The following is a 23,987-nucleotide window of genomic DNA, read 5'->3' as shown; positions in this document are numbered from 1 at the left end:
AGAACAAATGGAGGATGAGACGAATATTTTTAGTTCAAGAAAATTGGCGGAGTTACAAGAGAAAGATGTAGAAATAAAATGGATGTATCAGAAAGCATATACGGAAGAGGAATTTGAGTGTATCCCAGAGTGTTATTACCGTAAAAATGATGTCTTGATGAGGAAATGGAGACCTAAACATATGCAGGCGGATTAAAAGTGGGCAGAAGTTCATCAAGTAGTATTGCCGGTAGGGTATAGAAAGGAGGTGTTGCGAGTTGCACATGAGGAACCAGTGGGAAGTCATTTGGGAATAAGGAAACCTCAAGCTAAAATCCAGAAACACTTTTATTGGCCTGGACTACATAAAAATGTAGTTAAATTTTGTCAATCATGTCACACATGTCAAGTGATAGGGAAATCTCAAGCAGTGATAAAACCAGCGCCCTTAAGACTCACTCCAGCATTTGAGGAACCTTTTACAAGGGTCCTAATTGATTGCGTAGGACCGCTTCCTAAAACAAAAAGCGGGAATCAATATCTTTTACCGATAATGGATGTATCTACTAGGTTTCCAAAGGCCATTCCAGTATGTAATATTACAGCTAAAAAGATAGTGGAGGAGTTACTTAAATTCTTTACTAGATATGGACTACCCACAGAAACACAATCGGATCAAGGATCAAAGTTTATCTCGAGGTTATTCAATAAAGTTATGGACAGCTTAGGAATAAAACAATTTAAGTCAACTGCACACAATCCAGAATCGCAGGGAGCGTTATAAAGATGGCATCAGATATTAAAGACAATGTTGAGGGCTTATTGTCAAGAATATCCAGAAGATTGGGATAAAGGAATTCCATTCGTACTGTTTGCAATTAGGGATGCACCTAATGAGTCAACCAAATTCAGTCCTTTTGAACTCATTTTTGGTCATGAGGTAAGAGGACCACTTAAATTGATTAAGGAAAAATTGGTGAGTGAGCAGTCGGAAATTACATTATTGGGTTACGTGTCAAATTTTAGGGAACAGTTAAATAGAGCAGGTGAATTGGCTAGACAACATTTAAAAGGTGCGCAAAATGTGATGAAAAGGGTAGTGGACAAGAAATCCAAAGTTCGTAGTTTTGCAATTGGAGATAAAGTTTTAGTGTTGTTACCAGTGGTAGGTGAACCTTTAAAAGCTAGGTTTTGTGGACCTTATCAGATTGAAAGGAAATTAAGTGAGGTGAATTATGTGGTAAAAATGGCAGATAGAAGGAAAACTCACAGAGTGTGTCATGTGAATATGCTGTAAAGGTACTTTGAAAGGGAAGGAGAGAAAAAGGAGGAGGTTTTAATGATTCTAACTCAAAGTGACGAACCAAATCCAGATGACTGTGAATTTTACATGCCTCAAATTAAATTGGAAAACGAGAATGTTCTTAAAAATTGGGATACATTGTTGAGTTACCTTCCAGAGGAAAATCGGACTGACCTGAAAGAGTTATTGATACCACATGGGCAGGTTTGTGGAGATAAATTTGGTAGTACTAAAATGGCTGTACATGATGTAGATGTGGGAAATGCTGTTCCAATCAAACAACATCCATATAGACTTAATCCTTTAAAATTGGCACAGGTTAACAAAGAGATTGAGAGTATGCTTAAAAATGGCATAAGTGAAGTGGGTTGCAGCCAATCGAGCTCACCCATAGTGATAGTACCTAAACCAGACGGTACCTAACTGTTGTGTGTGGACTGTCAGGCGGCCGAGTTCCCACTGCTGCCGCGACGCGGGGTCCAGGACAGGGTGCTCTCGGGGGTGTAGATTGGAGAGGGGAGGATCTCGGCAACGTACTAAGTGATGCAGGAGGAGGACGAGGCCTCGGTGGAGGAGCTGAAGGGTAAATGAGAGGAGGAGCTGGTGGAGGAGATCGAGGAGGGGACGTGGGCAGACGCCCTGGGGAGGGTGAACTCCTCCTCTTCTTGCGCGAGGCTCAGCCTCATACAATTTAATGTGTTGCATAGGGCTCACATGACCGGGACAAGGATGAGCTGGTTTTTTAGGAGTGAGGACAGGTATGTTAGGTGCTCAGGGAGTCCAGCAAACCATGCCCATATGGTCTGGGCATGCCCAACACTGGAGGAATTTTGGAAGGGCGTAGCAAGGACGGTGTCGAGGGTGGTAGGATCCAGGGTCAAACTGGGCTGGGGGCTCGCAATATTTGGGGTTGCAGAAGAGCCGGGAGTGCAGGGGGCGAAAGAGGCCGGTGTTCTGGCCTTTGCATCCCTGGTAGCCCGGCGGAGGATTCTTCTTCAGTGGAAGGATGCGCGGCCCCCGGGCGTGGAGGCCTGGATCAACGCTATGGCGGGGTTTATTAAATTGGAGAGGGTGAAATTTGCCCTAAGGGGATCAGTGCAGGGGTTCTTCAGGAGATGGCAACCATTCCTAGATTTCCTGGCAGAGCGGTAAAAACAAAAGGTCAGCAGCAGCAGCAACCCGGGGGGTGGTTCATTTCTGAAGGGGTGTGTATATTTGTTCAGTGTTGATGACGGGTGTTAAGTTATTTCTTTTGTTTTGTATATATGGGGGGGGGGGGGGGGGGAGGTTGGTTTCCTCTTTTCTTTTTGTATTTTGTTATTGAAAATTTGAATAAAAATTATTTTTTTTAAAAAAAGGATTACTTAATGTTGTATTCTTTAGGGGTTGTATTTGAATTAATGGTTGCTAAGATGTTCACTGTATGTTTTAAATAGGTTACTTGAGTTCATAGAATAAACATTGTTTTCCTTTAAAAAATACTTTTCCATTTCTGTCGTACCACACCTGTAGAGTGGGCCGTGTGCTCCCCATACCACAATCTATTAAAAGTTGTGGGTCAGGTGAACTCCATGATACATTTTGGGGTTCTCTAAACCCTGGCCCATAACAGTGCCATTCGTGTTTTATAACATGGTGTCAAACAGATCAGGCTAGTGTTTATTCCTTGAACCAACTTCACGAAAACGAATGATCTTTTAAGTAAAGCATGGCCGTTTGTGGGATCTTGCTGTGTAGATATTGAGTTCTAGCAAGCTGGCACAAAAAGATGAGGAAGGGGGGTGGCCATCAGAATAATTGCACTACTTGAGGTGGCGACCTAATTTTCTTTCGTCGCCAGTGGCAGATAAGTACAGCTAAAGCCTGAAGAAAATGCCTTTGGTAATCCTGTTGTTATCAAACGTGAAGGGGATTTCCAGGCAGAATAATGGCTATTTATGGCCAAAAGTATGTGTCTAAAAGTGTTTGCGTGAAAAGTATGCTGTACAAGAGATTAACATGTCTGTGTCAAAGCCTGACATTGCAACACCAAAGATGGCATTCATCGAAGGTTACCACCTTCATTAAAACAGACAAATCAAATTGATTTGATAATATCGTAGAGTGGAACTTCCATCGGATGAACTGCGCTCTACAAAGAGAACATGCAAACAGGGGGGAAGCTAGACTGCTGAGAGAGGTCAGCAGTGGGACTCGCTTGCATAATTAACTGCATAATTAATTTGGCAATATGTGTTACAGGATGGAATTCCATTATTAATCCTGCGGTTCATTTCCTTCTGTGCAAACTGAGCCAGCATTAGCCAATGAAACTTAAAGCCCTTACATTGTTTCTGGAGCCTAAGCAAGGTTGATGTTAGCGCTGGCTCAGTGGGTAGCATTCTGGGCTCTGTGTCAGAAGGTTTTGAGCTCAAGTCCCGCTTCAGAGACTTGAGCGCTAAATCCAGGCTCACACGCGTGTGCAGTGCAGAGGGAGTAGTACTGATCAGAGGTGCTGATCTTTGCATGAGTTGTTTAAACCAAGGTGCCTTCTGGTCTCATTGAATGTAATGGCAGGATCCTTTCCACCCAGAGATGGGAACTTCTCCCTTGAGTTCTGGCCAGTGTTTACTCCCTAAACCAACATCACAAAAACAGATTATCTGTTAATTATAACCTTGCTGTTTGTAGGATCTTGCTGTGCCATGTTTCCCACATTACACCCCACATTGCATTGACTGGAAAACATTCTCAGATATTCTGAGGTTATGAAAAGCGATGTTCAAACATCTTTCTTTCTCTCTTTTGATTCAGATCATATTATAGTGACGCATTGCGTTTGACATCCATTCTGGATTGATTATAAAGCTCCGGAGAGTGGATGTAAAGTGATTAGGAATGGATTAACACGGCAGTCATGCAAGCAAGCCTAAACGTCTGTGTGTACAGCCCCTTTTAATATTCTTGTCAGGTATTCAAGGCTGTGAAGATATTTTATTCTCTCTTTCATCGGGAGATTATATGATTCTGTCATTTTGTCACTCTTCATAAGTAAGGGAAAGTGCAGTCTTCATGGTTGGTCGGTTGGGGCCTCCATTTGTGTCACTTATTTATTTATCTTTATTGCCATACAGTGTGAAGCACACAGGCACAGTATTAAAAACTAGAACATAAACAAAATCACCCAAAAATATATACATAGAAATCACACTATTGTCACGCCAATCTCTGGCAGCGGGATTCTCTACTCCCCCCACTTATCAATCGGATTTCCCATTGAAGCCACTCCTCATCTCCAGGAAACCCGTGGGCGGGGGAGGGAGGGAGGGGAGAATCCCAACGTCATGAGAATTCGGGCCTATGGTTCTAACACGTCTTCCAAAAGTCACTACATTTTCAGCATTCACAACAAAATCAGGCAAAATATCAACAATTCAATGTCAAAAATAAATTACAGATCCCAAGACAGGAACCAAATTTATGTCGTTTATACTGATGACCACACAAATTACTAGCATTGCGAGTGAGGAACTTTTCAGGCTTAGGGTTAGCAAGGCCATGTGTCAATTTTTAAACTGCAAGTAATTCAAAAATCAATCTTCTCTAAAGATTGTAATCCCAGAGTACTTAAATGTTCCTCATACGGTATTCTCCTCAGGTATTCCATTTTCATTGTAACACGTCTATGCACTCTCTCTATAAGTCACACGGTGGCACAGTGATTAACACTGCTGCCTCACAGCGCCAAATACCTGGGTTTGTTTCCGCCCTTAGGTGACTATGTGGAGTTTGCACCTTCTCCCTATGACTGCATGAGTTTCCTCCAGATGTTCCAATTTCCTCTGACAGTCCAAAGTTGTGCGGGTTAGGTGGATTGGCCCTGCTAAAATTGCTCCTTAGCGTCCAATGATGTGTAGGTTAGGTGAGATTACGGGGACAGGGCAGAGGAGTGTGCCTAGGCAGGGTGCTCTTTCGGAGGGTCAGTGCAGACTCGATGGACAGAATGGCCTCCTTTTGCACTATAGGGATTCTATGGCTATCTCTCTGAATGTGTGGATTCTAAACTGTGGATGCATACTCCAGGTGTGATTGTATCAGTTGTGTATAGATCTTAAGATAAACACTAACATTCAGACTTAAAAAGAACGCATTCAGCACTCGTAAAAGATTTTCTGCTTGCTGTTCTGCTTAAGCCACACGATTCGTAAATTTGAAATTACTTGTCACACCCAAATCCTTTTCAGTGGTTGAACAAGCTGAGGGCTGGCCATCGATATGATGCTGTCAATCATTGTGGCCAAAATGGAAATTTTGCTACATTAATGGTACAAAGAACAATGCTGCACAGGAACAGGGCCTTTGGCCCTCCAAGCCTGTACGCTATGCAACTTTTTAAAATTTGTTTTGCGGGATGTTAGGCCAGCATTTATTGTCCATCCTTAGTTGTCCTTCAGAAGGTGGTTGTGAGTTGGATTCTTGAACTGTCGCAGTCCTTGAGGTGGAGGCACAAGCACAGTGCCGTCAGGGAAGGAGTTCCAGAACGTCGCCCAAGTAATAGCGAAGGAACGCTGATATATTTCCAAGTCAGGATGGCGAGTGACCTGGAGGTGGTGGCGTTCCCAGGCATCTGTCGCTCCTGTCTTTCTAGATGGTAGTGGTCGTGGGTTTGGAAGTTGTTGTCTAAGAAACCTTGGTGAGTTACTGCAGTGCATCTTATAGATGGTACACAAGGCTGCCACTGTTTGTCGGTGGCATACGTTGCCACCCCTTGGACCATTGCACCATAGTAGAGACATCACTCTGGAGATATGTGTTCGAGGATCCTGGATTATTTTTCTCAACTTCCAAATAACCTTTAATGTGGTCCGCATATTTCAAAACTGTACTATGCTGAATCTGGCCATCAATGTCATGAATATAAAGGTAAAGTTGCAATAGTCCCAGAAGACCATAGACTGCTTTCCCCTTTGAGGGGGACTGGTGGTGATTTATCCTGAGGATCACCACACCTCAGGCGAGGGGCAAGGTTGAGAAGGCGAGCCTTCATGTTTAAAAATGTTTTTTGCCCTTTTTTCCAATTAATGGGCAATTTATCGTGGCCAACCCAACTACCTTGCACATCGTTGGGTTGTGGGGGTGAAATCCACGCAGATAGGGGGGAAATGTGCAAACTCTACATGGACAGTGACCCAGGGCTGGTATCGAACCTGGGTCCTCGGTGCTGTAAGGCTGCAGTGCTAACCACTGCACCACCGTAAGAGCCCTTCCTGTTGATTCCCTGACTTCCCATTTCTCTTTTTGTCGTTATTGTTTTGATCCATGGATACTTAATGGACATATATTTTTATGTCGAGCACAGGAAGTGAGGAACTCAAAAGTTCCAACATAGTACAATGTGCTAGCCTTCGGACAGAAGAACTCAGACTTGTTGGCACTTGTTGGATTCTGTTGGATTGGTTGGCTGGTGGCCAATCAATTAGCCAAAAGGTCGGATTCTGCCCTGTAACAGGCGGTGATTAGATCCTACCTGAGTAGTAGGATGACTTTTTCAGAGAACTAAGGAAAGCACAGTCCCATCCTGGACACTCAAAGAAGAAGTTGCTCTCTCTATTGTTTCCTCCAAGAGAACTGCATAGCTGCTGTATTTCTGAAACTGCAGAGACCTGAATGAATCTAAAGTGAAAATCATTACAGACTGAAGGCAGAAACTTTGAACTGATAGTCTAAATTGAAGGAAGGTGTGCTAAAGATACCCATCTGCAGCAAAGACCCTTATCTATTTAAACTTATTTTTACACCCCACTTTCCCCTCTGTGTTTGTTTGTCTGTAGTGTGTGTAGAGGGTGGAGGCGAGTTAACGGGAGGGAGGTGGGATAGGAATTAGATAAGAGTTAACCTGTTGTATTTGCTGCATATTTAATTATAGTTATTATTAATAAAATTAATTGTGTTTAACTTAACAGACCTGGTGACTGGAGCTATTGGGCAGCCAGCGACCTCTTTTTCGAAGAATTATTTATGAATTTCAATTGTGTTGCGACCCTGGATCAAGAGAGCTGGAATTGACCGTGCATTAGCCCAGGGGGTTTATTAATAGGGGAATAGAGTACAAGAGCAAGGAGGTTATGTTGACCTTATATAAAGCACTAGTTAAACCTCAGCTGGAATATTGTATGCAGTTTCACACTATTGGAAGGATGTGAGTGCTTTTTAGAGAGAATACAGAAGAGGTTTATAAGAATGGTTCCAGGGATGAGAAACTTCAGTGTTGAGGATAGATTGGAGAGGTTGGGACAGTGTGGGCAGGGAGAAATTGCCCCCGCTTGTAAAAGGATCAAGAAAGAGAGGGCACAGATTTTAAGTGATTTGCAAAAGAAGCAAATGTGATGTGAGAAAAAACTTTTTCACACAGCGAATGGTTCAGGGGCTGGATTCTCCCCTACCCGGCGGGGCGGGGGTCCCGGCAGGATGGAGTGGCATGAACTACTCTGGCGTCGGGCCGCCCCAAAGGTGTGGATTTCTCCGCACCTTTAGGGGCTAAGCCCTCACCTTGAGGGGCTAGGCCCGCGCCAGTCTGGTTCCCGTCCCGCCGGCTGGCGTGGAAGGCCTTTGGCGCCACGCCAGCCGGGGCCGAAGGGACTTCACCGGCCGGCGAAAGTCCGCACATGCGCGGGACGTCAGCGGCTGCTGACGTCATCCCCACGCATGCGCTGGGGAGGGGGTCATGTCCGCATCGACCATCGCTAGTCCATGGCCGACACGGAAGGAAAAGACTGCCCCCACGGCACAGGCCCGCCTGCGGATCGGTGGACCCCGATCGCGGGCCAGGCCACCGTGGGGGCACCCCGGGGCTAGAACGCCCCGCGCCCCCCCCCAGGACCCTAGAGCCACCTGCGCCGCCAGTCCCGCCGGTAAGGGAGGTGGTTTGATTCATGCCGGCGGGACCGGCATTTCAGCAGCGGGACTTCGGAACATCGCGGGCCAGAGAATTGCCAGGGGGGTGGGTGGGGGCACCGACCGGCGCGGCGCGATTCCCGCCCCCGCCGAATCTCCGGTGCCAGAGACTTCGGGACACGGTGAGGGCAGGATTCACGCCAGCCCCCGGCGATTCTCTGACCCGGTGGTGGGTCGGAGAATCCAGCCCCAGGTCTGGAATGTGCTGCCTGGAGGTGGGGTGAAGGCAGGTTCAATTGGCAGGAGAATGACACTAAGTCGTGATGCTCGTTTGGAGAGCCTGTGTGGACATGATGGGCCAAATGGCCTCCTCCTGTCCTGTAACAATTCTGTGATCCCGTGAGTTCTGTCGGATTTATAAAGGAAATTTAAAAATGGGTTGCACATGACTAATCCGCTGCTTGCAATGGACGAATGTGTAGTACGGAAAATGATTTAGGTCTGAGCTGTGAGTACTGCCCCTTCTAGCAGACCCCTTGGGTCCTTCAGAGAGCAACCCTAAGGTCTCTCTCTCTCTGAAACCCCTCCCCTGCAGACTGTCAGCCTCTGGTCCCCACCCACTGAATGGCCTTGCAGCACCCGCCAGCCTGGCTCCAGCCAGGTCCCCTGGCTTATATCTGGTCCCAGTTCTTACGCAGCACTATTTCCTGAAGGCCTTACTGCAATTTCCTCTCCAAACCAGCCACCGCCCTGACTTGGAAATATATCAGCCGTTCCTTCATTGTCGTTGAGTCAAAATCCTGGAATTCCCTCCCTAACAACACTGTGGGTGTACCTACATCACATGGACTGCAACGGTTCAAGGAGGCAGCTCACCACCACCTTCTCAAGGGCAATTAGGCATGGGCAATAAAGCTGGCCTAGCCAGTGATGCCCAGTAGCCACCATTCCTAGTGGTGCTACCAGTACTGGAGTCCAGATGGCCTCTGATTGGCCAGCCGCCCCCGTAGGCGGCACATCCTGTTTCTGAGGGACATAGGTTCCACCTCAAGGCATCATGGTCAGTAAATACTGGCGGGGCAATCTCACCAACCTGATTCTGTGCGTTGGAGGTTGAGACTCCACCATAAAATGAAGCTCAAAATAACAGGCAATCGCCCGTCAAAGGAAAAGGTCCATTTTATCATAATACATCTTTTTGAAAATATTTTTAGCATTTGTCAGCCTTCACTCTCCTGGAGCAGTTGTATATCTTTGTCAGGAAGCTGTAGGTTCAAGTCCCACTCTGGGATATGAGCAGAACAATCTAGGCTGACACTGCAGGACAGCACTGAGGGAGTGCTGCAATGTCAGAGATGCCATCTTTCAGTTGAGAAATTAAACTGACGCCATGTCTGCTTCCTCAGATGGATGTACTCTGAAGAATATTGTGGAGACTTGAACCTCAAAGAAGGCACCTCAAAGAAGTACCGCCAGGGGTGTCTTGGCACTATTCTTCAGATCTGGTGACAAGAAGGATGGTCTAGCAGCGAATAGGCCCAAGACAACGGGGTGTCATAGTGGTTAGCACTGCTGCATCACAGCTCCAGGGACCCGGGTTCAATTCCGGCCTTGGACGACTGTGTGGAGTATTCACTCTCTCCCCATGTCTGTGTTGGTTTCTTCCGGGTGCTCCGGTTTCTTCCTACAGGCCAAAGATGTGCAGGTTAGGTGGATTGGCCATGCTAAATTGCTCCTTAGTGTCCAAAGATATGCAGGTTGGCTGGGGTTAGGGGGAGAGGGTGGGGGAATGGGTCTAGGTGGGGTGCACTTTCAGAGTGTCAGTGCAGACTCGATGGGCCAAATAGCTTCTTTCTGCACTGTTGGAATTCTATGGTTCTAACTTGCCCAGCATTGTGGCGCTGGTCACTCAAAACCAGCTCTGTGGGTGGGACATGTTATTTGTGTACCTGACACCATACTTCTGAAGCAGTCGCCAGGCTCAGAACTCGGTCATGGCAGGAGACGCCCAGGAGAACAATGGAATTGCTTTAGGGGTGTTTACAAAACAACCCTAAAGCGATCAAACATCCCCGCTGACGCTTTAATGACCGAACAAAATGGAGAAGGCTCATCCGGAAAAGTATCAAATAGGTCAAGAGGCTTTGTTGGGAATGTGCAGGACGAAGTCGAGGTTACAGAAAGAGCATGCAAACCAACAAACAGCTCACCAATCCACCCCTTCAAATGGCACCTAACCTTCATATGGCAGAATCCACAAATCGCGTCTATCAGCAATCTCAAAACCCATCGAACTAGAGGAGAAGCAAGTCATCCTCCGTCCACCCCGAAGGACTGCCCGAGTAGAAATCTCTGAGGAAGGGCAGCCAGGACAGAGTGATGGAGGTTTGTGATGGAGACTCCATTCTTGCGGAGGACCACCAGTACTCGCTTGACCCTAACCCGGAGTTGTTGGTAAGTAGGAAAAGCTGCAGACACAATTCGAGCTATTTTCAATAGACAGAGCAGTGGGCCAGCTGCGATGCTTGAGGAATATATTTTGTGAATAAGTGGAGAAAGACAGTCGCCCCTTAGCTCACCAGCTGAAGTGTCAGATAGCTTCCCAGGAGATTGTACAGGTACAGAACTCAAGTGGCAGCCTGGCTTCCGACCTTCCTCAGATTAATGCGTCTTTAGATCATTCTATCGGTGTCTGTACAGATCAGAGCTTCAGACTGAAGGATCGGTCATGACTGACTTTTTGGACAGTTTATCCATCCCAGCTGTGGAGGGGGAGGGGAGTGAGGAGTTGGAATCCCTGTCAGACCTCGAGGAAATCATGAAATGGATTGGGTTGATGCAGACTGGTAAAGACCCTGGCCAAGATGACTTGCCCATTGAATTTTATAAGAGGTTTGCGGAGCAGTTAGTACCTTTAATTCTGCATGTTTAATGATTCCTTATCGCGGGGTTTGTTGCCCTCTACCCTCACACAGGCATCTACTTCCTTGATTCTCAAGGAAGACAAAGACCAAACAGAGTGTGGGTTGTATCGACCTATATTACTCTTAAATGTGGATGTTAAGTTACTTGCCACGGTGCTGCTGCTGCTACTGGAACCCTACCTGCCTGAGATGAACTTGGAGGATCAGCCAGACTTCGTTCAGGGTCAGCAATTGTTGGCCAATATATGTTGCCCGCTGAACATTGTCCTTTTCGTCTACTCGGTGCCTGAAACCAGAGCACCTAGTGAAAACCCACGCAGGCATGGGGAGATGTGCAAACGCCACACATGCAGTCACAGGCCAGAATTGAACCCGGGTCCCTGATGCTGCGCTGTGAGACAGCAGTGCTAACCACTGTGCTGCTGCAGTAGCTAATGCAGTGCTGTCTGGAGCGACTGGGTATATGATCCAGGCCCGCTATCGTCCCTCGAGTGCTTGCGCCTAGCTAAGCTGAATTGGGGAAGGATTTAGTAAACCACGTGACTGGCTGAAGAGCTGTTAACAGTGTCAGGATGGTTCCAAGGACATTTAACCTCATAGTGGCCGGGAGGAACTGTGACCAGAAGCCTTTCTGTGGAAAGGAGGAATGTTTTCCATGAATCTTCACATGGAACTATCGATGGAATTCATTCCAACGATGGTAATGGTAGCAGCCAAAGGAAAAATGAGACCAAATTTCTGTTGAAAACTCTCTGGAAATCCTACCTCTTCGACCTTCGAAAAGTGTGTGCAAGCTGCCGCTCTCTCCAGCACTCACATTCCCTGCCTCCCCCACCCACTCACACCAGAAAATCCCACTGGTGATGCAGTGAATAGTCGCTGAATTCACACCTAATGAATGGTCACACTGGCATGGGCACCCTCAGGGCCAGGCACTGGAGATTGTTTGCTACTCATTGATTTATATTGTGGAAGGATTCATCACATTTGACGTACACAAAATAATAAATATTCAGTGCATGCCTTGACGGTCAAGGAAGGTGTGTTCATAACATGACCAAAACATGTAGAGTATCCACTAATAAACCCTTCCAACATACGTCAAGGGCAGGTGGTAAAAGTGGCAGAGATTGCTAGTCAGCCATGTGATGGATAGAAAATTAGTGCCTCAACCATTACAATTCATAGCTTCAGGCCACAACACGTATGTAAAAGGGTGTGTTACCACAGCAACTCAGGCTCCTTGCAGGGCCGATTGGCTCAGTCAGCTGGACTGGATTTGATTGGCACCAACAGCAATGGGTTCAATCCCTGTTCCAGCTGGGGTGCATTTGGGACCTGCATCCTTTGCGCAGCCTGTGGCAACGATTGCAGCACTTTGGGTTGACCTGCCTTCGGGTTGAAGAAGAAGGATGCTTTGGCCGAAACGAACAATCAATGTATTCCACATAGCCACACAGAAGGAGACACTTCTGCCCACCATACCTGTGCCAGCTCTTTGAAAAATCTAATTTGTCTCACTGCCCTGCTCTTCTCCCAAAGATTTGCCATTATTTTCCTTTCCAAGTATCTATCCAGTCTCCTTTTGAAAATTACCATTGAATCTGCGTTCCTCACCCTTTCAGTCAACGCATTTCAGTTCACAAGAGTGACATTAACAACAAAAAGAAAGACTTGCATTTATATGGAACCATTCACAGCATCAGGCTTCCAAAACCTCTCTACAGCCAGCACAGCAATTCATGCAGCAGCTGACTGACACATAGCAAGATCTGACTAATTGCAGTGAGATGGATGACCGGATAACCTGGTTTCAGTAATGTTGCCTAACGTCCCTGCCTTTTGCGCCTTAGGATCTTTCACATCCACCTGAGAGGGAAGATGATGTCTTGGCTTACATCTCATGTCACGAATGTAGGAATTAATTTCAGATATATTGTATTATGTATATTTGGTGCAGTAAGGGTTAAAAACCTGGGTTAGTGTGTGTATTACTGCTGTAATAGTTTTTTTTTAAATAACTGGTTTGCAAGATCGCTACATTTCTGAAGACAGAGGTGTAATTAAAGCATTGTAAAAGCTTGGGCCAATTGAATTTTATTTATATTAAGAGGGTTCTCTGTGGAGTAGTTAATTAGTAACATTGTATTCAACTTAGCAAGATGATGTAGTTAATGGGAGGAGCTAAGGGTTGAAGCAATCAGGTGTTGGTTTTTCCAGGGTTAGTTTTTTGGCGGGAATGGGAGCTGAGAAAGTTTACGAAGAAATACAGTCAGAGATTCTGCATTATTCTGACAGGGTGTCGGATCTCTTTCTTTCAAGCAATCTCAAAACATTTTTCTTTCTCAGAATGGAGTATTCAAGTCATCTCTGTACAGCAAGTATTCCTGAATGCCAACTGTATTTAAAAGTGATTTGGCCCCCCACGAGGTACACCACGAGCCCGGTGGTGGCGGCCACCCTCAAGATATGGGGGCAGTGGAGGCGACATAGGGGGGAAATGGGAGGTCTGTTGGCGGCGCCAATAAGAGGGAACCATAGATTCATCCCGGGGAACATCGACGGGGGATTTCAGAGCTGGTACAGGGTGGGCATACGGCAGCTGAAGGACCTGTTTATAGAGGGGAGGTTTGCGAGCCTGGGAGGGCTGAGGAGAAGTTTGAGCTCCCCCCGGGAAACATGTTCAGATATTTACAAGTGAAGGCATTTGCTAGGCGGCAGGTGGAGGGGTTTCCCCTGCTCCCCAGTAAGGGGGCGAGTGATAGGGTGCTCTCGGGGGTCTGGGTCGGAGGGGGGAAGATATCAGACATCTACAAGATAATGCAGGAGGCGGAAGCAGCATCAGGGGAGGAGCTGAAAGCCAAGTGGGAAGGGGAGCTGGGAGAGCAGATAGAAGACGGGACGTGGGCGGATGCACTGGAGAAGGTCAACTCTTCCTCCTCGTGTGCGAGACTGAGCCTCATTCAATTTAAGGTGCTGCATAGAGCTCACATGACGGGGACAAGGATGAGCCGGTTCTTTGGGGGTGAGGACAGGTGTGTCAGATGTCTGGGAAGCCCAGCGAACCATATGCATATGTTCTGGGCATGTCCGGTGCTGGAAGGGTTCTGGAAGGGGGTGGCAAGGACGGTGTCGAAGGTGGTGGGGTCCAGGGTCAAACCAGGATGGGGGCTTGCGATCTTTGGGGTCGGGGTAGAACCGGGGGTACAGGAGGCTAGGGAGGCCGGAATACTGGCCTTTGCGTCCCTAGTGGCTCGACGAAGGATATTAATTCAATGGAAGGACGCGAGGCCTCCAAGCGTTGAAACTTGGATTAACGATATGGCTAGCTATATTCAGCTAGAAAGGATCAAATTTGCCCTGAGAGGGTCGGTACAGGGATTCGCCAGGCGGTGGCAACCTTTCCTTGACTTTTTAGATCAGAGATAGACGTTCGGGGTCGTGGCAGCAGCAACCCGGGGGGGGGGGGGGGGGGGGAGGGGGGGAGGGGGGGAGGGGGGGAGGGGGGGGGGTGGGGGAGGGGGGGGGGGGGGGAGGGGGGGAGGGGGGGAGGGGGGGGAGGGGGGGGTGGGGGAGGGGGGTGGGGGAGGGGGGGAGGGGGGGAGGGGGGGAGGGGGGGGGTGGGGGAGGGGGGGGGTGGGGGAGGGGGGGAGGGGGGGAGGGGGGGAGGGGGGGGGTGGGGGAGGGGGGTGGGGGAGGGGGGGGGGGGGTGGGGGGGGAGGGGGGGGGGTGGGGGGGGGGAGGGGGAGGGGGGGAGGGGGGGGGGGGAGGGGGGGGGGGGGAGGGGGGAGGGGGGGGGGAGGGAGGGGGGGGAGGGGGGGGGGGAGAGGGAGGGAGGGAGGGGGGGGGGAGGGAGGGGGGGGAGGGAGGGGGGGGGGAGGGAGGGGGGGGAGGGAGGGGGGGGGGGGGAGGGGGGAGGGGGGGGGGGAGGGAGGGGGGGGAGGGGGGGGGGAGAGGGAGGGAGGGAGGGGGGGGGGAGGGAGGGGGGGGAGGGAGGGGGGGGGGAGGGAGGGGGGGGAGGGAGGGGGGGAGGGGAGGGGGGGCAGCAAGGGTCGTGGGGGGGACATGCACGACTGCAACGCGGGCAAGTCTGCTCGCTGCTCATGTCTGAAACTGTAGGCTGCCTTGGTTGTTAAGATTGCCTGGGGGGGGGGGGGGGAGGACTGGTGCGCGCGAGAGGGCGGGCGAGGGAGGGACATTTGCCTAGAGGGATTGTGTTGCAAATAATTTAAAAATTAGTAGGGGTAAATGTCTGTATGGAAAAACTCTTTCAATAAAAATTATTTAAAAAAAAAAAAAAAAGTGATTTGGGATCCAAGATGGTTTTGTTGTTTGAGGGGAAATCAAGATATCAGTTAAGGGTTATTGTGTCGCTGTATTGATTAGCATTGTCTAAAGGGGTAATTGTAAGCTATTTTTTGTGTGGCATTAAAGATATTTTAATACTGTGTTAATAATAATGTTTGTTTTAATGTACCGTATCCCTTTCCTCACAAAATTAAAATGAAGTATTAGGGTTTTTCTCCAGTATGTTAGCCAATGTTGCGGTCTGGTCTGGGATCGTAATACAGATCAGAAAGACAGCACCTCCGACAATGTAAGTGCCTTGTAATATGTGTGAGTGTGGGATTTACACACTCTGATTCAGTGTGTGCGTGTGTGGAATTTAGGTGTGGCATGGCGGCACAGTGGTAAGCACTACTGCCTCATAGAGCCAGGGACCTAGGTCCAATTCCGACCTTGGGTGGCTGTCTATGTGGAGTTTGCACATTCTCCCCGTGTCTGCATGGGTTTCCTCCGGGTGCTCCAGTTTCCTCTCATAGTCCAAAGATGTGCAGGTTAGGTAGATTGGCCGTGCTAAATTGCCCCTTAGTGTCCAAAAGGCTAGGTGGGGTTAAGAAGTTGTGAGGGAATGGGCCATGATCAGGTGCTCTTTCAGTGGGTCGGTGCAGACTCGGTGGGCCAAGTGGCCTCCTGCTACACTGTAAAGATTCTATGATGCAGAACTCCATCACCAGTGCACTTGAGTGTCAGATGTTGGGCTCATGCCTTTGGATTGGGACCCATGACCTTCTGATTCAAGCCAGAGGACGATCAGCTGAGCCCCAGCTGAAACCTAATGATGTAGACACAGCTTGCAATTCTGCTCAACGTCAGGCAGTGCAACATTTTCAGCCTCTTTTTGGGTACAATCACCTGATGGTGTGAAACCATGCTCCGATGATTCACCAATTTATAGCAGTACAGGTGGCTCAGTATTTTTGCTGGTGTCTATTTGACTTACGGCATCGGTAAGTGTGGCCTGTGGGACAATGTGGGGACAGTGGATGTACACAGCATGTGCCAGATCCTGTAAAAAGCTCTGGTTAAGTGACAGTTATGTTATTGTACACAGTTCCAAAGGTCTTTAAAATGATGCAGAACATATTTACCAGGGAAATTAGGGATTTTTAATACAAGATTAGGTTGGAGAAGCAGGGCCAGTTCTCCTTGGAGCAAAGGAGGTTGAGGGAAGATTTGACAGAGGTGTGCAGATTAGCATTGGTTTAGATAAGGTAGACAAAACTGCTGGCATTAGCTGACACACAGAAAATAAGAGTAGGAGGAGACCATTCAGCCCTTCGAGCCTGCCCCATCATTCATTATCATCATGGTTGATCATCCAACTCAGTAGCCTAATGCCAATTTCCCCCCATATCCTTTGATCCCCTTCACCCCAAGTGCTATATCTAACTACGTTTTGAAAACATACAATGCTTTGGCCTGAACTATTTCCTGTGGTAGGGAATTCCACAGGCTCACCTCTCTCAGGGTGAATACATTTCTCCTCCTCTCTGTCCTAAATAGTCCACCCTGTATCCTCAGACCGTGACCTCTGGTTCTGGACACACCCACCATCGGGAACATCCTTCTTGCATCTACCCTATCTAGTCCTCTTACAATTTTATAGCCTTCTATGAGACCCCCACTCATTCTTCTGAACTCCAGCGAACACAATCCTAATCGACGCCATCTCTCCTCGTACGTCAGTCCCTCCATCCGAGGAATCAGTCTGGTAAAGCTGTGCTGCATTCCCTCTAGGTTTCCTTTAAGATTTTGGACACCAGATGTAGGGAGATGTGAGGAAAAACATTTTTATGCAATGCGTGTGAATGACCTGATACTTGGTGCCTCCGAGTGTAATGGAAATGAAGGCAATTAATGATTTCAAAAGGAAATTGGATGGATAGCTGAAGGAACTAAACTCGGCAGGCTTCAGGATAGAGTAGGAGAGTAGGACTGGTTTAATTACTGTACAGAGAGCTGGCACGCCCTCAATGGATCAAATGGTCTCTGTCAGTCCCGGATTGACCGTCTCACTCTATCTGACTTGATTTGTGGCTGTTAAAATTAAGTAAAATGTCTTATTCAGTCGACAGCTAAATATGCACACTTTTTTCTAACTGGTCTCCTCTTAACAGATTGCCATTTGTATTGCAAGAGGAGCACATGCCTTGAGTTGAATTTGATATCATCTAACGCCTGTACCAGCTGGAGAGTCAGCACACTGTATACCATTGAGAGATCAAATTCAGTTCATATTGGGGTGATCTGTATTTAATTCATCATCTCATAAAAAGGGACATAATCCCCCAAATAAAAGTCTCTCACATACTTGAAAAGTTTTTGAAGTAAAATGATGAAGGGATTATAATATTTGCAGCTTCTTGCAGATAAATACCAATGACATAATTGAATGAGGCATACACAATGACATGTTGTGTAATGAATGGCGGCAGTATTGTGTACTTCAGCATATTACATTGACCTTGTAACTACAAAATGTGGATACTAATTTGGACAATCATTAACGGCTGCCTCATTTTCTTTCTGCTGTGATCATGCAACAGGGTTCAGGAGCACCATCGATGAGTAGTCCAAGAGGATGTTCCTTTGATGAAGGGCAGACGGCATTGATACTGTGCTGACAGGGGACTGCAGAGTCATAGCTTCTACTGTAAGTTGTAGCGTTCAATAGATTGTGATCATGATCTCGCATGGACAGCGAGAGATTAGGCCTTTGCCAGATCGAGTTAATCCCGGTAAGGGAGACGGGCTGTGAAATCTGAACTAGGAAAGCTGATTAGCATGAATGAGAAAGGATGAAGATGTAAATCCAAGTGATCCTCGATGCAGGGCTCCTATTACAAACTCAGCTTTTCCAAAATGCCAATGTGCAAATGATGTTTCATCTCGAACTGCAGAGAATTGACAGCGGGGTAAGGGGCCCATTCCATCCCAACTCTGCTGGTGTTTACACACCAGGTCAGCCTCCTCCCACTCCACTTCATCTCACCCTATGAGCATGTACTTCGCTCAGTGAGGACATGGGTTGTTTTTGTTACTCAAACTATGAAAAGGTTCATTCTGCAGTGTCTATAAGAGGCACAATGGCCCAGCGGGGTCAGAGAGTTGGGCAAACTGGAGGGAATTCAAAACCCAGCCATATCATATCCAGTAACGGCCTATTGGCTGAGATTGAGTCCGAGATCAGTTGCAGTGCCTGTTCTTGTCAGCTTTGATCCAGTATGTCTCTTTTGTGGACTCCGTCAATTGTATTCAGTTTGAATTTGAATTGGTTTTTGGAGCAAGCATGAGGTGGATTAGGGTTTCCCCCATCCACTCTGTGCATTGACTTTGTGACTCTAAGAAAGGAATAATTTTTTCAAAGAATAATAATTATCCAGCAATTTTATCTTTCATTTTGAATGTCCACCGACAAAATAATGCATAAATTTATTAAAATGTACGATTTTAAAATGGAGCATTGGGAATTAATTTTGACCAGTCCAAACCAAAGAATCGCTAACAAGAGTTGATTCTGGGAGCTACGGAATTGAGCATTAATATTCATAAAATGATGAAATAGGCATTTCAATTCAAGCCAGAGCTACGTTTTAAGTGATCAATCCATAAAATAAGAGATAGGCGCAGATATTGGCACTTTGGGCTTCTTTATGAGAACTTCACTGGTCAAAATCATTGTTATAGTTATTAATTTAGTGACTGTTTAATATATTTATATTCATATGCATACTTCCATCTACAAAACCATCCTTCCTTTTATCAGGTGTCAATATTTTCTTGCACAAGATTTCTTATTACACATTTTTAATGGCCACTACCTATGAAACTTTGCATCCTGCAGTTACACCCTCCAACCAGTGGTGGGAATGTACCACCTCAGATTTGCACCTCCCAGCGCCTCAGAACAACTTAGAGAGAACAACCTCTTTTCCAATGCTACTACTTTGCTTCCAGAGTTGCTGAAACTTATAAATAAATAAATAGTCTTTATTGTCCCTGTGGTGGTATGGATATGAGCACTGCCATTGGTGCAGAGCACTGGCTTCCCATTGGCTCTGGCTGGTCATGTGCCTCTCATCCGATTGGTTGGGAGTAGTCATGTGACTGCTCTCATTTCATTTCCAATTGGTCGAGAGGCAAGTAGGCCCCGCCTCCGAGGCGGGGTATAAGTACCCAGAGTTCCCGGCGGTCGGTCATTCTCTGTAGTCGACCACCGGGCTAACAACTAGCTGATTAAAGCCATAGTTCGGATCGTAAATGTGTCTTGAGTCGAATTGATGGTACATCAATTTAATCAGCTAGAATTTTGGAATGGAGCTTTGCATCAAGCCTGACTGCCTCCGCACCAGCCCGCATGCTGCAAATGCGTCTGCAATCTTTAAACACTGGCAGGCGTGTCTTAATAGCTACCTGACAACTGCAGCCGGCAAGCCCACCAAGGAGCAGAAACTCCACATCCTCCACTCATGCGTGGGCACATCGGTCTACGCAATGATCGAAGACGAAGGCGATTTTGATGCGGCCATGGAGATTCTCAAAGGACACTTTCTCCGGCCGGTCAACGAAGTTTACGCACGGCATCTCCTGACGACCAGACAACAATTCCCTGGTGAGTCGCTCGATGAGTTTTACCAGGCCCTCGCAGCTCTAGGGAGAACGTGCGCATGTCTCCAAGTTTCGGCGACGGAGAACATGGAACTTCTAATCAGAGACACTTATGTTGCTGGCATGTAGTCCTCCTCTATCCGCCAACGATTGCTGGAGAAGAACGCCCTCAGCCTAGCTGAGGCACGGACTCTGGCAACCTCCCTGGAGGTTGCTGACCTGAACGCCCGCGCATACGCCCCCAGCCGCGCAGCAACCCCCGGACTTCATGGCACGCGCCACCCCCATCCTCCGTGGACCCCGACCCCCCCCCCCAAGCTTGCGCTGCAGGTCGCACCGATAAACTAGCGGGGCCCCGTTGCTATTTCTGTGGCCTCTCAAAGCACCCCCGCCCGCGCTGCCCGGCTTGCTCCGCTCTGTGTAAGAGCTGCGGGAAGAAGGGCCACTACGCGGTGGTCTGCTAGACCAAGTCGGTCGCTGCTGTTCCGCACAGCGACCGCGGATCACACCCCCGCACCGGGCCCCCCCAGGGCCCCACACCGTGCACCAACCTCACCGGCCCGGCTCCCGCAACGGCCCCATTGTCCTCCCCCCAGCTGCCCTGACCGGCTCGTGGACGCTGCTGACTCTGCCCCCAGCCGCCACGAGGCTCCCACGGGCGCCACCATCTTGGGCCCCGGACGCCATGTGCGAGCCATGGGCGCCGCCATCTTGGGGCCATGGCTCCACGTGCGAGTCCTGGGCACCACCATCTTGGGACCCCGACTCCACGTGCGGGTCCTGGGCGCCGCCAACTTGGATCAACTCGGAAGGCCCTGCAAGCGATTACTCTGCCACTGAGGAGGATCTGGAACTCTCACCACGACTGGCTTCCATCAAGCTCGATCAGTCGCAACCACGCTCGCTCGCCAAGACTATAACGACGGTGCAGCTCAACGGACACAAAACGAGGTGCCTGCTGGACTCCGGGAGCACGGAAAGTTTCGTCCACCCCGACACGGTAAGACGCTGCGCGTTCTCCATCCACCCAGTTAAACATAAAATTGAATTGGCCTCAGGTTCGCATTCCGTCCAAATCACCGGGTGCTGCATAGCGGACCTCACAGTCCAGGGGAGGGTTTTCAAAAATTTTAAACTCCTCATTCTCCCCCGCCTATGCGCTCCGGCACTCCTGGGCCTGGACTTCCAGTGCAACCCGCAGAGCTTGACCTTTCAATTTGGTGGCCCTATTCCTCCTCTTACTGTTTGCAGCCTCGCGTCCCTCAAAGTGGACCCCCCTTTCTTGTTTGCTAATCTCACCCCAGATTGTAAACCTGTCGCCACTCGGAGCAGACGCTACAGTGCCCAGGACCGGACCTTCATCGGGTCCGAGGTCCAGAGGCTCCTTAAGGAAGGAGTGATCGAGGCCAGCAACAGTCCCTGGCGAGCCCAAGTGCTGGTAGCTCGGACTGGGGAGAAAAACCGGATGGTCATCGATTACAGTCAGACCATCAACAGGTTTACGCAGCTGGACGCGTATCCTCTCCCCCGTATTTCTAACCTGGTTAACAGGATCGCGAAGTACAAAGTCTTCTCCACGGTGGACCTTAAGTCCGCCTACCACCAGCTCCCTATTCGCGTGAGTGACCAAACGTACACTGCGTTTGAGGCAGATGGGCGCCTCTACCACTTCCTCAGGGTTCCCTTCGGTGTCACAAATGGAGTCTCGGTCTTCCAACGGGAGATGGACCGAATGGTCGACAAGCATGGTTTACGGGCCACCTTCCCGTATCTCGATAACGTCACCATCTGCGGCCACGACCAGCAGGACCACGACATCAACCTCCAAAAATTCCTCCAAACCGCAAAACTCCTTAATTTAACCTACAATAAGGATAAGTGCGTGTTTAGCACCGACCGTCTAGCCATCCTTGGCTGCGTACTGCGTAAAGGAGTGATAGGCCCAGATCCCGAACGCATGCGCCCCCTGATGGAAATCCCTCTCCCCAACTCCCTCAAATCCCTCAAATGCTGCCTGGGCTTCTTCTCATACTACGCCCAGTGGGTCCCCAACTATGCCGCCAAAGCCCGCCCCCTCATCCAGTCCACCACCTTTCCCCTGTCGATGGAGGCCCGCCAGGCCTTTAGCCACATCAAAGCGGATATCGCAAAGGCCACGATTCATGCTATTGACGAGTCCCTCCCATTCCAGGTCGAGAGCGACGCGTCTGACGTAGCTCTGGCGGCCACCCTGAACCAAGTGGGCAGACCCGTGGCCTTTTCACGAACCCTCCACACTTCCGAAATCCGCCATTCCTCGGTGGAAAAGGAGGCACAGGCCATAGTCGAAGCTGTGCGATACTGGAGGCACTATCTGGCCGGCAGGAGGTTTACCCTCCTCACAGACCAACGGTCAGTAGCTTTCATATTCGACAATGCACAGAGGGGCAAGATCAAGAATGACAAAATCTTGCGGTGGCGGATCGAGTTGTCCACGTACAACTACGATATCTTGTATCGTCCTGGGAAGCTCAACGAGCCTTCCGATGCCCTATCCCGCGGTACCTGCGCCAGCATGCAGATTGACCGCCTCCGCTCCCTCCACACGGACCTCTGCCATCCAGGGGTCACTCATTTCTACCATTTTATTAAGACCCACAACCTGCCCTACTCCGTCGAGGAAGTCAGGACGGTCACTAGGGACTGCCACGTCTGCGCCGAGTGCAAACCGCACTTTTGCCGCCCCGAACGAGCGCATCTGATCAAGGCAACCCGCCCCTTTGAACGTCTCAGTATCGACTTCAAGGGTCCTCTCCCCTCCATCAACCGTAACACATATTTCTTGAGTGTTATCGACGAATACTCTCGATTCCCTTTCGCCATTCCCTGTCCCGACATGACCACAACAACCGTCATAAAGGCCCTCCTATCCATCTTCTCCCTGTTTGGTTACCCCGCGTACATCCCCAGCGACAGGGGGTCCTCCTTTATGAGCGACAAACTGCGTCAATTCCTGCTCAGCAGGGGCATAGCCTCTAGCAGGACGACCAGTTATAACCCCCAGGGTACCAGTCAGGTCGAGTGGGAGAATGGCACCATTTGGAAGGCCATCCTGCTGGCCCTACGGTCCAGAGATCTCCCTGTTCCCCGTTGGCAAGACGTCATCCCCGACGCCCTGCATTCAATCCGGTCTCTCCTCTGTACTACCACTAATCAAACACCTCATGAACGTCTTCTTGTTTTCCCTAGGAAGTCGTCCTCAGGATCCCCTCTCCCGACCTGGCTGGCCACCCCCGGGCCCATCTTGCTCCGGAAGCATGTGCGGGTGCACAAGTCCGACCCGTTGGTTGAGCGAGTCCAGTTACTCCATGCCAACCCCCAATATGCGTACGTGGAGTATCCCGACGGTCGGCAGGATACAGTCTCGCTCCGGGAGCTGGCACCCGCCGGCGTGCGGCCTTCTTCCCCTACACCAACCCCAATTCCCCCCCGCGCCCCCGCACCCCCACAACCCAGCGCACGTGCTCCCTCTCCCCTGATTACAGCGACTCCACCACCGGCTCGGGGTACAGAGACATATCTACGACCGACACTCCCGGAGGCAAGGACGACCATCGGCCCGACGTCACCGGCTCTACTGCGAAGGTCATCCAGAACAACACGGGCACCCGGCAGGCTGATCGTGTCCATCTGATGCGGCCATGGGACCTTTTTTTCGGACATTTCGTTTTATTCTGTTGTTATTAGTAGTAGTAGTATTGTTTTGCCATTTTCTTTCTTGGACATTTTTGTGATTATTCTGTTGTTAGTAGTAGTAGTATTGTTTTGCCACGAGCCAGTGGGCAGCTCACCCCTATCGATTTTCACTGCTCACACCACCAGTACTCGGACCCCCCCCTCCCACTTACCCCCCCCCCTCCCACTTACCCCCCCCTTCTTTCTCCACAAGGGGTGAATGTGGTGGTATGGATATGAGC

At 49.1% G+C, this 23,987-nt stretch overlaps 1 protein-coding gene across 7 annotated transcripts in view; it reads left to right on the top strand.

Annotated features, from left to right (window-relative positions):
• The window catches only part of sema4ba (sema domain, immunoglobulin domain (Ig), transmembrane domain (TM) and short cytoplasmic domain, (semaphorin) 4Ba), a 636,623-nt gene that overhangs the window by 100,069 nt on the left and 512,567 nt on the right, over positions 1 to 23,987 (top strand). For 6 of the 7 annotated variants that reach the window (XM_038813268.1, XM_038813272.1, XM_038813279.1 and 3 more), the window contains exon 2: positions 17,970 to 18,076. The exons of the other annotated variant lie outside the window; for it this stretch is intronic. The gene's annotated coding sequence lies outside the window, so the exon portion shown is untranslated. The remainder of the gene's footprint in view (positions 1 to 17,969; positions 18,077 to 23,987) is intronic. 7 annotated transcript variants of the gene reach the window in all.

This window comes from Scyliorhinus canicula, chromosome 12 (assembly GCF_902713615.1).
Source record: "Scyliorhinus canicula chromosome 12, sScyCan1.1, whole genome shotgun sequence".
Classification (NCBI taxonomy): domain Eukaryota; kingdom Metazoa; phylum Chordata; class Chondrichthyes; order Carcharhiniformes; family Scyliorhinidae; genus Scyliorhinus; species Scyliorhinus canicula.
Note: the sequence above shows the minus strand (reverse complement) of the source record. Positions and strands in the feature narration are given on the sequence as shown.